Source organism: Lissotriton vulgaris, chromosome 1_1 (genome assembly GCF_964263255.1).
Source record: "Lissotriton vulgaris chromosome 1_1, aLisVul1.2, whole genome shotgun sequence".
Lineage (NCBI taxonomy): Eukaryota > Metazoa > Chordata > Amphibia > Caudata > Salamandridae > Lissotriton > Lissotriton vulgaris.
Window position 1 is genome coordinate 146,307,063 of NC_141685.1, and position 15,746 is coordinate 146,322,808.

The 15,746-nt window shown below is 45.5% G+C and overlaps 1 pseudogene across 1 annotated transcript in view; it reads left to right on the forward strand.

Moving 5' to 3' along the window:
- The first annotated feature begins 13,276 nt into the window (after positions 1-13,276).
- Positions 13,277-15,746, forward strand: part of LOC147737859 (uncharacterized) — a 52,062-nt pseudogene continuing 49,592 nt past the window's right edge. Inside the window, exon 1 of the transcript XR_015303097.1 lies at positions 13,277-13,345. The product of XR_015303097.1 is annotated as an uncharacterized LOC147737859 (transcript). The remainder of the gene's footprint in view (positions 13,346-15,746) is intronic.

Sequence of the window (15,746 nt, forward strand, 5' to 3'; positions counted from 1 at the left end):
CAAATTGAATCTCTTTGAACCAGGTATGGTTTGATCTTGGAAAAGGAGGTGAGGCTCGGTAGTGTCTAATTTCAATGAGGATGGCACCGCTGCTTGGAGGATCTTGTCGTCCTCTTCCTCAGTCCTGATAGACTTTAGGTGTGCGTCACTAAAAGGTACAAATCTTGGAACTTTTTCACACTCAACGTCTCCTAGTCCATTCTTTACCCATTGATCATAAGGCAAGGGCAGGGACACTCTCTTACAGTGTATCCCATGAGTCCAATTTTTTCTTCCAGCAATCTTGACCGCTGTTCTCGTTGAGAGCAAAACTTGCTGCGGGGCTTTCCACCTTGGCTTGAGATTCTTGGCCCTCTGGAAGTTGCGCACACAGACCCAGTCTCCAGGTTGTATGGAATGGCCCTGGTCAGTGGAAGCTGGAGGCAAAGCGTCATGCACCTGTTGGTGAAGGACACGCATCTTAATAGTCAATTCATGCAAGTAATCATTCAGTACAGGATGTTCAATATCAGAGTATTTCTTCGATCTGGGGACACCCCAGACATTTGCTGGATGTCCAAACACAATTTCGTAAGGGCTGAGCCCCATGCGTGAGTGTGTTATAGTCTTCGTGGATAGAAGGGCAAGAGGCAATGCATCAGGCCATGCTAGGCCGTGGTAGCTTGTATTTTTGCAAGTTAGAGTTTCAAGGTCCCATTATAGCGTTCCACTAAACCTGCTGATTGTGGATGGTTGGCTGCATGAAATTTCTGTCGAATACCTAGACCAGTACAGACTTTCTGCATAATTTGGTCCACAAATTCACTTCCGTTGTCACTCCAGATGATTCGGGGCAAGCCAAATCTGGGGAAAAACTCTTTCAAAAGGGCTTTGGCAGTTGTCAAGGCTGTGTTGTCTTTGAGGGGGTAGGCCTCTATCCATTCGGAAAAGGAACATACCACTACAAGGACGTATTTCAAATTGTTACATCTCTCCATGTGAATGTAATCTATCTGGAGAACTTCAAAGGGGGTATGTTGGTGGTGCAAAGTGTCCTGCTGGAGTTGGCATTCCCTTTCCTGGATTATACATTATGCATACCATACAGATCTTTACTAAATTATCAGCATATTTGGGAATATTAGAGTTTTGCCAAACTGGTACTAAAAGCTTACATATCCCTTTGACACTAATGTGAGCTGGACCATGTGCCATTGTCACAACAGGGAGAACATAAGCGTCGGGTAACAACCATCTCTGTTGATCGGACAAATCTGTCCAACAACCATTGTCATCTAGTCGGCCAGTCATTTCTCTCCATTTGTCTTTCTCCCCTTGTGTGGCTTCTGCTTGTATGTCTTTCACACTTTCTAGAGTATCTTCACACATCCCTCTTTCCACAATCCAGCTCGCTGGACCAGCCATATACATTCGGTTGGACAAATCTCTAGCTGTGTCGTTCGCTATTTGGACAGCAAAACTATTTCCCTTTCCAATGTCATCTGTTATCTTTTTGTGAGCACTACACTTGATGATCACCACTTGTGTGGGCAAAGTGAGTGATTCAAGCAGGTGGCTAACTAATTGTCTGTGTTGTATTTTTGTCCCATGAGAGGTAAGAAAACTTCTTTCTTCCCAGAGGCGTCCAAAATTGTGCGCCACTCCGAACGCCTATTGGCTATCTGTGTATATGTTAACCATTTTGTCTTTCGCCAACTCACAAGCTCTGGTTAATGCTATCAATTCTGCTGCTTCAGCTGAATTGTACGGTATTTTAGCTGTCTTCACTATCGTGTGCAGTGTTGTGATTGGGTAAGCTGCTGTGGTATCACTGTTACGTAATTTAAAGCATAAACCATCAAGATACAGTGTTCCATCAGGGTTAGGAATTGGGGTATCTTTAAGATCTATTCTACCTTTTGTCTGTTCTTCTGTTCGGAAAATGCAATCATGATGTTCAATAGTATCTGAATCTGATGGAAGCGGTATCAAGGTGGCAGGATTCAGTGTAACATCTCTTTATGGTGATGTGGCTCCCTAACAGTGTTAATTCTGACCCGGAGAGACGGGCACTGGTAAGGTGTTGTGTCTTCGTCCTATTCAATAATGTGTCTACAGCATGGGGAACCATGACAGTAAGTGGAGTATCCAATACCAGTCCTGCAGATTGGCGGATTGATACCGCTGCTGCTCTTAGACAGCTCGGCAATGCCCTAGAGACAGGGTCTAAGGTCGCTGAGAAATATGCACAACAACGTTGTCTATCACCAAAAGTCTTTGTCAATACTGATAATGCACAACCTTCTCTCTCATGGACAAACAGTGTGAATGGTTTTGTATAATCAGGAGTACCTAATACTGGTGCAGAACATAAAGAGGATCGTAGATCTGAAAAACTCTTCTGGCATTCTGGTGTCCAAGGGAGAGGGTGAGGTGTATCTTTCAAAGTCAGAGCTAGTAAAGGTTTGGCCATTAAAGAAAAATTTGGTATCCACTGACGACAATATGAGGTAATACCTATGAAAGCACGTACCTCCTTTTGCGTGTGTGGGATCGTCATTTGTGAAATAGCTTGTATTCTTTCAGGAGCCAATCTACGCCCTTCTTTTGACAAAAGATGACCTATGTAAGTAACCTCTTGTTGACAGTACTGTAATTTGGACAATGAGACCTTATGTCTACATTGAGACAAGTGTTGGAAAAGAGTAGCTTCTTTGCACAATGACTCTGAGTCTGCTGCTACCAATAAGTCATCCACATATTGTATTAGGGCAGTACCCTATGGTAAGGACAATGTGTCAAGCTGCGCTTTAAGTGATTGACACATATAGATAGAGGGGCTCTCACAATAACCTTGAGGAGCTCTACAAAATCTAAAACTACGACCTCCTAAGGTGAATCCAAAAATATCTCTACTATCTTCAGCTAGTGGAATGCTGAAGAAACCATTCTTGAGGTCGATGACAGAAAACCATGAAGCCTTAGAAGGTATCATGGTAAGCAATGCAGTAATGTCTGGAACAACAGGAAATTGAGGCAAAACCAACGTATTGACTTCGCGTAGATCAATGACAAAGCGATAGACAGGGGGCTTTGTTGGATCTGTACGTTTAATCACAGGGAGAACGGGGCTATTCACCTTCACTGGATATCTTATATTGAGGAATGCTTGGTAATTTGACGTCATTTTTCAATGTTACAGAATAGGGTGGAATTTGCGACAATCCGACATCATTAGGACCTTGTGCCCATAGCAAGACAGGTAACTGTCGGAACTCTTGTGGAAGGGCATCAATGGACAAATATACTGGAGACACTACTCATTGGCCTAAAGTCAAATGTACTCCTCGAGGGGAGAAATGTAACGTAGCGTGTAATCTTTTCAAAAGGTCAAGACCCAACAAGTTTTCAGCACAGCCAGTAGTAAGGATGAGAGGCGCTTCTAGATCTTATAGTCCTAGATAAGGGCAAGGGGCTAGAAACAGGATTTTGTATGGGTGTCCCAGAAAATCCTACTGAAGCGTTTGTAATGCCAGACAAACGGCCCCAGGGAGCTTGGAGCGAACAATGGAGCTCTTAGATGTGCCGGTGTCCAATAGAAATCATTCCTGTACCACTAATGCAGTGACATTAACATAGGGACCACGTTGGTCCACAGGAATAGACACGACTCCCTCACTCTGTCCTAGGCTGTCCTATTGGGGAAGAAACCCTTGACCTTCTTCTTCAAAATAGTCATCATTGTAATAATTTCCAGCTTGGGGAGTCTGATGATCAAAATAGTTGGCAACACCGGGCTGTGTATACTGTGGTGGTTGGGATCCTCGTCCTCTACCTCGGGGTGCCGACTGGCATCCACCTCGACCTCTTGGAATAAATCCTACCTGACCTCTCTGCACTAAAAGCGGGCATCTACTTTTAAAATGACCATCCTCTTTACAGTATGCACACTGGTTGGGACCAAGAGGAGCTCGTGGAACAGTATATCCTTGACGCTGATATTACCTGTCAAGGGGTGTCAAGGGGGAAAATAAATCAGAGAGACCCTCTTTAATTTTTCTACGAACAGTAGTCGGGGTCTGGACAGATGCTTGTGGGGAAGATGTCAGGCGAGAGTCTGTAGGTATATGGGCAACAGCCTGATGAACAGGCGTTGGCAATGTTTGAACACGTATTGGCTAAGAAGGATTACAGATCTTGAATTAAAGACATCTGAAAATATAAAGACAAGCATCATCATTGTGATATTTAGTGTAACTTTATTGATTTACTTTTGAGCGTGTGCAGAGGATTTGTATATATAGCAAGCAGCAGTGATGTTGCATCTCCCACACAGAACACATAAACATTTGGCTCTCAGTGTGCTGGGAAGAATTCGTCTTATTTCCAAAACAAGCAAAATTGGAATTTTAAACAAAATCTTTTTTTTCTTTCCTTCAATACTATTACTGAGCACCATGGCTTTTAGACTCACTCAGTTGTTCAAGCTTTATATGTGAACATATTTTAAAGGACTTATAAAGATTTTTACACATTTTTCTTTTTATAAACTTTAGAAATGTTTAATCTGAACATTTTAACAATGTTCTTATGATTGATTAGAAGGACATTCCCTAGTTTTTAGTATATCGTCAGGTCGGATGAAGAGTGTGTGTTATGATTTGTAATGTACCCCAATATAGGCCTGGGTAGTCACCTAACCTTTAACCAACATTTTCCCTGCCTTGTACCACATAACAGGTTTTGGTATTGAACCTTTACCTAGGTAGGTGCTGCATAAATGTTGTGTAGTTTTCCTTGAAATCTAGCCTCATTTATTATGCATGATTCTCAGAATCACAGCAGGATTACCATCTTTTGCATAATAACTATGTATTAGGATCATCCCTTTCGTCATCCTTGGCCGACATGACACAGCAAGGTAGAACCCCTGAGGGTATCTTTTGGGTATATGAACACCATATCTTTGCTGAGGCGGGCAGAGTAGAAAGACTACCATGCTGATACCCTGACGCGAGACACTGAGGTACCTGCACGCAGACACTCCAGCACGCAGTGGTCTGACATCCTTTCAGGTGCTTTAGATTGTGCGAAAGGTTTAAGCTGCAGATCTTTCATAAGTGATCTCTCTTGTCACATGCATTTCTTTGCCCCCGAAGCACTGGGCATTGGTGAGACATTATCTGCAGCAGGAGTAATTGCTCTTCCCATTAACGTCGTCTGATGTGCTAGAATCTGGTTGCCTCCGGGACCCGTACGGGCGCAGATGGGCTTGCCTTAGGCTCACCTTCAGTACACCAGTGGCACATCTGCGCTTTGAACATCTTAAGAAGCGTTAGAAGAGAAAAGAGTAAGCTGCCCCGCTCATTGCTAAACACTGGAGCGGGGAAGCGAAGGCTTCGCAGTGGAGTTTCATCACTGCCATTTGAGCGCAAGGAAAAGTGATTCAAGCAGCTTCAAATTCAAGCAAATCCAAATCGTATTTAAGCAAATTCGAATTGTATACCCCCCAGTAAATTTAAAAACAAAAAGCTACCCCAAACTTGTATGACAACATCGCCCGTGACATGAAAGTACAAATAAGCAAAGTACAAATGAGTAAGGTGTTTTGAAAATGAGAAAGGTAAAAAGAAAAGTGTTTAAAAGAGCCTAAAAACACGGCGTGGAAGGCAAGCGGTGTCTCTTACTTGCGCTCTATCTTGGGAATTTATTGTTTCAACAATACCTTTTTATATTTTTCGTAAATGAATCTTTCTTGAGAGAGGGAGGGGTTTTTTTTGTTCGACTATTATTGGTGTTGATGAGTGTCCAGTGATAGATGGAGTGGTTATGGTGGAAATAGAGGATTATTGACCATCTGGAGAGAAACACAATAGATTAATCAGTTTACTTATGACGTATTGCCTTTTATGAATGTGTTGTAGGATAACTGATCTAAAACAAGCTTGGTAGTGTTGTAAGATATTTTTATCCCTGTACTGGCACTATTTCTTATTTAATGTCTTTTTATTAAATTATTGTAAATGTTTTATGTACTTTTATGCACTTTTATGCAAAATAAAGTATTGAATTGATAGAGAGGGGGAGGTGGTCAACAAAGCAACAAACAAAGAGACAGTCCCAAGTATCAATGCCTGACAGAGGCCGCAAACGTAATGTTTTACGAGGCCATTGTGCTCTTAAACCAGAAATTCAAAACCTAATTTGGGCCACAATTTCAATCTTGTTCGAAGATGTAAAACCATAATAAATATAAGGAATTTACCACAGATATAGTAAAACTAGCAAGCTTTCCTTAAAATGTTTGCTTTGACACATGAACTATGCCACACACTTTATTTGATCTAGTGTATAAAACTGTGTGGTATTTTTCTCTGTTCGCTTTGCTATGTACCACACTGTGCATTTGAAAAAACCCAATAAAGTTCTTAAAAATTGCACCACTGACCAATATTCTCTTTTATTCCATGAAATACAATCTGTCACTTCCAGTTGTCATCTTTCTGTAAATAATTTTAGTCCTCGATATCAGGTTTAGGAAGATACTCATGTGAAGTGAAGCTATAAATACTTTTCTACAGCACCAACCAAGTGTGAGGCCTGCACTTGAATGAGTGTGTCCTGAAAACATCCACAGAGCTGTCAAGGTTTCTGATTGCTATGTGCGACATTTTCATAATTTCAGTGTAATTATGAGTGACATTTCAATGACTATGAGTGACACTTTTTCGCAAGGAAAATCAAGCAATGAAATATATAAGGAAACATAAATATCAGAATTACACCCATTTGAGCAACGAGAAACTCTAAGAAGTCCCTGAAGACACAACATTCATCTCATATTTTTCATGCATGTTTCATTCACTCTTTGTGGATGTAACAAGTTAACCTACATGCATAACATTTTTGTCCGTTTCAAATGAGTGAGATATAAATTAGGAAAACTATGCCTATGACTCATTTTGGTGTAAACTAATTGGAATTACGGCCTACGACTGTTAAAACATATGCATGCAGCAGTCAGAGAGAACTTCAGTACAGACTCAGGGCCCGATTCACAAAGGGAAACTGAGACGAAAGTCTAACTTCACGACTTTTGGTATTCATAAAGGGCATTTATGAGTAGTAAAGATAGACTTTTGTCTCAGTTTAACTTACGTTTTGGTATCAGTTAGACTTAAGACCAAAACTTAAGTTAAACTGAGATGAAAGTCTAACTTTACTACACATAAATTCCCTTTGTGAATACAGACAGACAGCTCAGCATTGGGCAAATCATTGCAGTCTCACGTGACGGATCGGAGTGCCATGACTGAATGTAACTGAACCAAAACCCCTAAATGTGCGTTTCCAGCTTTGCTCAGTTTGACTTCTAATTATTATAGCAGCGCTCCAGCACTTGACAGCTCAGAAAGCTATAAAAATGTGTGAATCTGCATTTCAATACGGTGATGCGCACCACCACATTGAAATGTGTTAGTCTAACCCCTGATGCATGGTACTTGGCAGGCCTGCTCCCCTCAACTCAGGCACCCTTGCACTATGGTGCAAGACTGCCTGCATTGGTGCTAGGCAGCTAAATTCAGCACCAGCACAGGGAGAAATGCAGGGCTGCACCGTATTCTTGTAAATACGGTGTAGTCCTGCATTTCAGAAGTGGAGAGTGTGGCGTTAAGCCAAGGAGGCTAACGCCGTGCTCCACCACTTCTTTGTGAATATGCCCCTTAATGACAACAGCCTGACCTATTTTATCAAGAGACAGAAAATCCTCTCGTTTCAGAAGATGCACCGCCTTGATGAAGCATTGCTCCAGGACACACACCTGTCACCTAGTGAACATGATACATTCAGAAGGGATTGGATGAGTATGGTACTACGTGCCAGCATGATCCAGACTACCCTTACACACCCATCTACTCCTTTGGAACAGGGGGAGAGTGGGTTGGACATCTGTTTTCACAAATCCCTGGGGGTTTGCACACTGTGGACGTGGCGGGACCCCCTGGGCAGATATATTTTTGCCAAGGTTCAGATTCTCAATGAGTCTTTGTGTGTGGGCTCTATCTATACCCTGGCGGCTGACCAAACTCCTGCTCTCCTTTGGACAGCCAGGGTATTCATGAGGGGGGTGCTGGAATATGGCACCTTGACAAGTCCAGAAACCAAATGACCAGGCAGCCCCGAGAACGGTTCATCCTCTCTGACATTATTGATGATCATGCCATGATGGCTCCATGGTGGTTGACGCACCTGAGGTACGCAGACTATACTTTCACCTCCTGCGTCCATTGCAAACGTTTACGCCTTGATCCTCCCAAACAGTACCTCTGATCATGATCTTCTGCTACTCGACCATAAACTTTGATTGTTGAAAACCCCTCAGTCCTGTTGGCGTATGTATACAGCATGGTATAAAGCCCCTGAAAACAAACACAGACGGTTCCAATACCTGAGCCAGTACTTGGAGGAGAACGCTGGGTCCATCTCCTCTGCACAGGTGCTGTGAGAGGGCAGGAAGGCCGATGAACGATTTGGCTGCCTATAAGTTCCACAGTGAGGCATAACAGTATTGGTTGACTGACCTTGAGTTTCACCTGGCTCAGACGTATAACGCATTGCTGATCCCTGCTCTTCTCAAGGAGCTGCTTGGAGCCAAGTATGATCTGAACTCCCATTACACAGTGGAGGACCAGAGGGATACGCTATGTGGACGATATAGTAGGGGACATTGAGTTGGCCCCCTTTGCTACTCTCATGCGTGATTATGGGCTGCCACAATCGCATCACTCACAGTATCGACAGCCTATGCATAGCCTGCAACACATGCTGGGTGCTCCCCCTTATGATCTTGAGACTGACCCAATGTTGAGTTATACTCTGATGTGGAAAGGATTCAAGGACACTAGGGGCCCGATTCTGATGCGGTGTGGAAAGCTTCCCGACCAAATAGGTTTGGGAATGGTTTCCAACCAAATCGGATCGGGAGAGTCCAACCAACCGAGTATGATGCGTCGGGATGCTTCCAGATATGATTTGGTTGGACTCCCATTGACGTCAATGGGAGCCTATGTTCCTAACCTCTTCTTAATCGGGCCCGAGGTGGGAATGCTTTCCTAATCGCATCGTAATAGGGCCCTCAATTGGTAAGACACGTTCCCGATCCGATTTGGACATAGCAAACGCCATTAGGAGGCCTTCCTAACCACATCAGAATCAGGCCCTAAGGTGGGATTGTATGTTACAGCTGTGGGCAGCCTTTTTTAAAGCACTGCTGCCTACAATCTATGCTGTTTGCTGGAGCAGAGGTTGGGCCTATCACTCTCTGAGCAGGACTCCCATGACATTTGGAAAGATCATGGCAGTATACCTCAGGAGGTCAGGTTGAAATCAGTTATTTCAAGTTCCTACACCACTGGCATTGGACGCCGGAGTGTATCTATAAAGCACATATGGCAGACAATTCCAAGTGCTGGAGGTACTGATGGTGTAGCGCACTCGCCTGTGACATTTTGCATTTCCTGTGGACTGTACAGTACTTTGTGCTACTGTGCTCCGTTTAGGATAACTTGATGACCAACCAAGGGGTGGCACCGCAATTCATGGCCCGGCAGACCTTGCTTCACAAAATGTCAATATTCCAGGATTTAACACCCCACGGTAAGAGTACGCTGGCTACGGCCTTCGTAGTGGGAGTTATTTTTTTGGGGGGCGAACATGGGGTCTGGCACCCTGACTTTTCTCTCCTGTTTCCATGTCCCTTCCCCTCCTGTTCCCTCTCGTCCTCCTTCCCTGATCTTCTGCGGGATCTTCTCGGACACATCACCTCTATCTGGAGATGGTATTTTATTTATAGTTTTTCCTGTTATCAATGTCGTCTCACCAGTTCTAGTTTACACAGTATCTTGGACTCTGCTGAATTGATAAAATTCAATCCCTATTATATGCTCATTGTGTATGAAAAGTCAATGAAAAAATTAGATATTTAAAAAAGACACAGGAAGTGGTGTCACTTAACCTTTGACTTTAACAATTCCAAAGGAAGAGACATTACTGAATTTATAGACATGATCAGAAAAAGTGTAAAGTGATAAAACTAACAACCAAGTCTCACTAAAATTGACATTCAATTTAACATTCCACTGAACTCTGTGCAATACTCATGGTGAAATATAAGAAAAGTTTTGCAACTAAAATGTGGCACAGAGGGTCTGCTCTGTGCCGAATAGTCAGGTGTGAAGTTCTAGTTAATTCCCATATTTTGGAAGAATGAGCCAGGTTTGAGTGACACTTCAGACCGACCTCCAAATGTGTGAGTGTCACTCGTGATGAGTGAGGTTTGAGGGCTCTGATATATGCACGTCCGAACTAATGTTGCTATTGAGGCATTCAAGACTGCTTGCATGACAATGCTACAAAGAGTTGACGCACTCACTAATCAATGGTGTATTGATGACGAGAGTACTATGATTAGGGCTCCCGGTTTTCCGTTTAAACTGATATTTACACATAAATACGGACGGAAAACTATTTTTCCTTTGTCTGTATCTATATGTAGATGCGGTTAAATACTAGTAAATTGTGCGTTCTGCCGTGCTCCAGCCAAGGTGACTTGCCACATCCCCCAGCTGCAGACAGACCCCCCTCGTGTATGGTTGCCTGGGCTGAGTCAGCTTCCCGGGCACAGCCGCACCCGAGTACTTCACAGGTCTTTAAAAGACCTCTAACTTGTTAATGAGGCTTTGTTGTTTTGTCACCACTTCTAAAGCCTTTGTATCTCCAATCTAACTATTGCTGGGAGACCCGAAATGTTTTGACTGCCTTTGTGGTTTTGATATTCTAATAGCGAGACCCGCAACACAAATAATTTTTCTTCGGAATCAGTTTGTCTTTCAATCTTTGAAACAGTTTGATAGAAAGCACAATTTATTTATGTTTGCTCTGGGGCTTGTCTGCGTTCAGGTTTTTTGGGGGAAAACATTGTTATTTGATGAACTCAATTGCTATGCTGCATAGAGAATTGGCACACCAGCATAATGGCGCTTTATTATTTGACATTATCCTTCATACATTCAATAGGCGAGACAGGGTTCCATGAGAATAGACAGAGAAAAGGGACTAAACCCCGGGAGAGGCAGCAGGTTTCATTACAGTGCGGGAGCTGCCTCGCACGCCTTTTGAGCGCCGTCAGAACCTCGAGTCTGTCAGGAAGACAGACATCTCAAGGACTGAAGCGATGTCTCATCCACTGTAGCTTTTATGTTCTATCCACATGACTGCCACCTGACACTACTGGCTGTCTCATAGCACTACACTGCACTGGGTCTGGCCACACTACCATCTCATAGGCACCCGTACTATTCCAGTAACTGAACTCTCCAGAGGAGCCCCTGGCTGCCTGGTTCCCTCTGAAGTACAAAAATGTCTATAGTGGACCTGGTTACACTGCCTACCTGACTGCCCAGTCCATGCAATAGGTACCCCGACCACTTTGTATTTGTTTTAATTTTATTTTTGTCTCGGATTTGAAGCCCCTTTTAAGTTGGCATCACAGCCTGCACTAACTAAATGGAGGGACCGCTGCTGCTGAGGGCAGGGACCCCTTAGCCTGCTGGTACTCTAGGTCTGTAGCATTGTGGGCATCACAGGCTGTAGCGGTTACAATTAGTAAGTGGCAGCGAGGCCTGGCACAGCACGATAGCCTGATGCCAGCGCTGGCACAGTCCCATTTATTCATGTATGAGCCGCTTTCACGTGCACTTCCTTCCTATTTTGGCACCAACATTAAAGTGGCCCCATTATCGAACCATAAACCTTAACAAGCATTTTTATAGCCAATAGGTCTCGCCTTTGGGACCTATAAGTGTTTAGCCATGCAACAGTTGATGTTGTTGCACCAAGGATATTGTGCTGCATAACTAAATACTTATAAGTTCCCAAAGGCGTGACCTATTGCCTATGCCAATGCTTGTTATTTGTTTTCTAGTACAATATATACCATAGTGTACTAGAAAACAAATAAAATTGTCAATTTAAATAAATGTGGAAAAATAGTAGCTGTAGCGTCGTCTTTTGCTTGTGGTAAAAATAAATGTGAATAAATATAGAAAAAATGGCAAAAAAAAAATACCATAAAACGGGGAACCCTAACTATGATAGAGGGGCCTATGTGAAGGAGTAGAATATTTTCGAGTAGTGAAATGCCCCTCCCCTGTTCCTCAGACCAGTAACACCCACTCATTTTTATGATACACTGCAAACTGTGTGAGAAATTTCTGGTTAATACTTGATATCTCTATCTTAGGAATTAGTTGTTTCAAAGATAAATTGCTTTTTTTTTTGTCAGTGAATCTTTGTTGAGAGAGGATGGTGGTTACTGTAAACAAAACAACAAAGCCTGGAAGAGGCCGCTATCTTAATATTTTAGGAGACAGTTGTGCTCCTAAACCAGAACCTCAAAACCTAATTAGAACCTACAATTCAGTCTTGTTCGAGGATATAAAACCGTATCAAATATAAGGAATAAGCCACAGTCACAGGAAAATTAGAAATAAGCTGTTCCTTCAATTGTCGCTTTGACACATGATCTATGCATCATTGTCACTGATCTGGTGTTTAAAACTCCATGGTATTTACCTCTGTTTACTTTGCTATCTAGCACGTTGTGGATTTGAAAAACTGCAAATAAATTATTTAAAAGAGTAAATAAGCTGTCCAGTTTAATTGCAAAACTGACCGAAATACTCGTATATTCATTAAAATACCGATATATTCATTGAAATACAGATATATTCATTGAAATACAGACTGTCGCTTCCAGTTGTCACCTTTCTGTAAATACTCTTTAGTCCTTTACATCAATGTTTGGAAGATGCTCATCTGAAGTGAAGCTATAAATACTTTTCCACAGCAGCAGCCAAGTGTGAGGCCCTGTACTTGAACTGTCTGACCCTTAAAAAGATTAATGTCTGTGACATCTGAAATCCCAGGTCTTTACAGATATAAATGCTTGTTTGTGTGAAATGTATTCACTGCTGGAGCCTGGAGACATCGGTTCCGTCAGCGGCCACCAGAGGGCGCTCCTCACCTGCTGATGAAACCCACTGAGCTGCACTTTGTATGAAAGGGAGACGGGTTTCCTTTTCCGGGTCAGCAGCGGCAGAAACAGCACGAGCAGCAGTGGTGACATCACTTCCGGCCTCTCCTGGTGTGTCCAGCCTGCAGCAGAGGAGGAAGGAGCCCTGTCTGGTGGGCAGATACCTCCATCTTCAGATCCACACAGACCCCAGATCTGCCCCCCCCCCCCCCCCCCCCCCCAGACTCCAGATCTGGCCCCCCAGAAGGAGGAGAGAGCCTGGATTCTGCTCAGGTAGGAGAGCTGCTAACTCACTTGCCTGCAATTTATGAAGATTCCCCCTCCCCCTCACACCCACCTGCATTCATGGTGACGTCAGGAGAGCTCAGCTCCTCCTGCCAATGAGCCTGAGTGAGGAGCAGAGGCCTGTCCAGGAGTGCAGAGGAGGTGAGGCCTGTCCAGGGGTGCAGAGGAGGAGAGGCTTGTCCAGTGGTGCAGAAGAGGTGAGGCCTGTCCAGGGGTGCAGAGGAGGAGAGACATGTCCAGGGGTGCATAGGAAGTGAGGCCTGTCCAGGGTTGAAGCAGATGGGAGGCCTGCCCAGGGGTACAGAGAAGGAGAGGCCTGTCCAGAGGAGGGGCAGAGGAAGTGAGGCCTGTCCAGTGGTGCAGAAGAGGTGAGGCCTGTCCAGGGGTGCAGAGGAGGAGAGACCTGTCCAGGGGTGCATAGGAAGTGAGGCCTGTTCAGGGGTGCAGAGGAGGCGAGGCCTGTCCAGGGGTGCAGAGGAGGAGAGGCCTGTCCAGGGGTGCATAGGAGGAGAGGCCTGTCCAGGGGTGCAGAGGAGGAGAGGCATGTCCAGGGGAAGAGGAGGTGAGGCCTGTCTAGAGGTGCAGAGCAGGTGAGGCCTGTCCAGGGTTCAGAGGAGGAGAGGCCTGTCCAAGGGGGCAGAGGAGGCGAGGCCTGTCCAGGGGAGCAGTGTCTCTCTTCGGGGCCTGTGCATAGCTCCACGAGGCTCTGGGCGGAGTCAGAGGCGCTGTATGGGGGGGAATGAACTCTGGGCTCCTCTGTCCTTAATATGAATCCTTCACCGGGAGGCCTGTCCAGGGAGCAGAGAAGGTGAGGCCCGTCCAGTGGTGCAGAGGAGGAGAGGCCTGTCCAGGGGCAGAGGAGGTGAGGCCTGTCCAGGGGGCAGAGAAGGTGAGGAATGTCCAGGGGGCAGAGGAGATAAGGCCTGTCCAGGAGTGCAGAGGAGGTGAGGCCTGTCCAGGGGGGCAGAGGAGGAGAGGCCTGTCCAGGGGTACAGAGGAGGTGAGGCCTGTCCATGGGTGAACGGGAGGTGATGCTTTTCTGGTGGGGGGTTGCAGAAGAGGCCTGTTCTCTGGTGTGGTGCCGTGCAGAGGAGGTGAGGCCTGTCAGGGAAGGGGGGTGCTACAGGCGAGGTCAGTCCAAGGTAGTGCAGAGGAGGTGAGGCCTGTCCAGAGCTGGGGGGTGCAGAATAGGTGAGGCCTGTCCAGGGGGGTGCAGAGGAAGTGAGGCCTGTCTAGTGGGGTGCAGAGGAGGTTAGGAATGTCCAAGGGGTGCAAAGGAGGTGAGGTCTGTCCAGGGGTGCAGAGGAGGTGGGGCCTGTCAAGGGAGCTGCATTGTAGGTGAGGCCTGTCCAGGGGGGTGCAGTTGAGGGGAAGCCTGTCCAGGTGGTTGCAGTGGAGGGGAGGTCTGTCCAGGGGTGCAGAGGAGGCGAGGCCTGTCCATGGGTGCAGAGGAGGTGAGGCCTGTCCAGGGGTGCAGAGGAGGTAAGGCCTGTTCTGTCCAGGGGGGTGCAGCCTAGGTGAGACCTGTTTGGGTGGTACAGAGAAGTTGAGACCTGTGGAGAAGGGGTGAGGGGCAAAGGAGGTGAGACCTGTGGAGAGGGGGGAGGGGCAGAGGAGGTGAGACCTGTCCTGTCGGGGGGAGGTTAGAAGAGGTGAAGCCTGTCCAGGGGAGGCACAAAGAAGGTGAGGCCTGTCCAGCAGGTGCAGAGGAGGGGGGGACTGTCCATGGGATGTAGAGAGGGTGAGGCCTGTTTGGAGGTAGGTGCAGAGGAGGCGAGACCTGTCGGGGCGATGCAGAGGAAGCAAGGCCTGTCCAGGGGGCTCAGAGGAGGTGAGTGAAGCCTGTCCAGGGGAGTGTAGAGTAGGTGAGGCATGTCCAGGAGTGCAGAGGGTGGAGAGGCCTGTTCAGGAGGGTGTAGAGGAGGTGAGGCCTGTCCTGTGTTTGGGTGTTTTAATGGAGGTGGGGCCTATCCAGGAGGGATGCAGTGGAGATGAGACCTGTTCGTCCAGGCGGGGTGGTCGAGAGCTGAGTTTAAGTTTGTTAATTGTTGTCCCAAGAGATTTGTGGAATGAGTGTAAGTTGCTTGTAAACTGGCCAATTGAAGAGCCATAGAGTGAAGCGCCTCAAAATATTTTATTATATAGTACAAGAGATTAATACAGAGTTACAGACAATATTGCAAAGGCAAAGACCGGGTAAAAGAGGGCGCATCTTTTTGTGTTGCATCCAGATGCTAGTGCTTAATGTGAGGGGCTGCAGACTAATATTCTGGATGAGATTTTGTTGTAACCAAAGTACTGCAGTGACAATTGTATTACTAAGCAGAAGAAGATCAAAATAAAAATAATGATGGCTCAGACAAAAATTATCCAGAAGGGTGACAAAAGT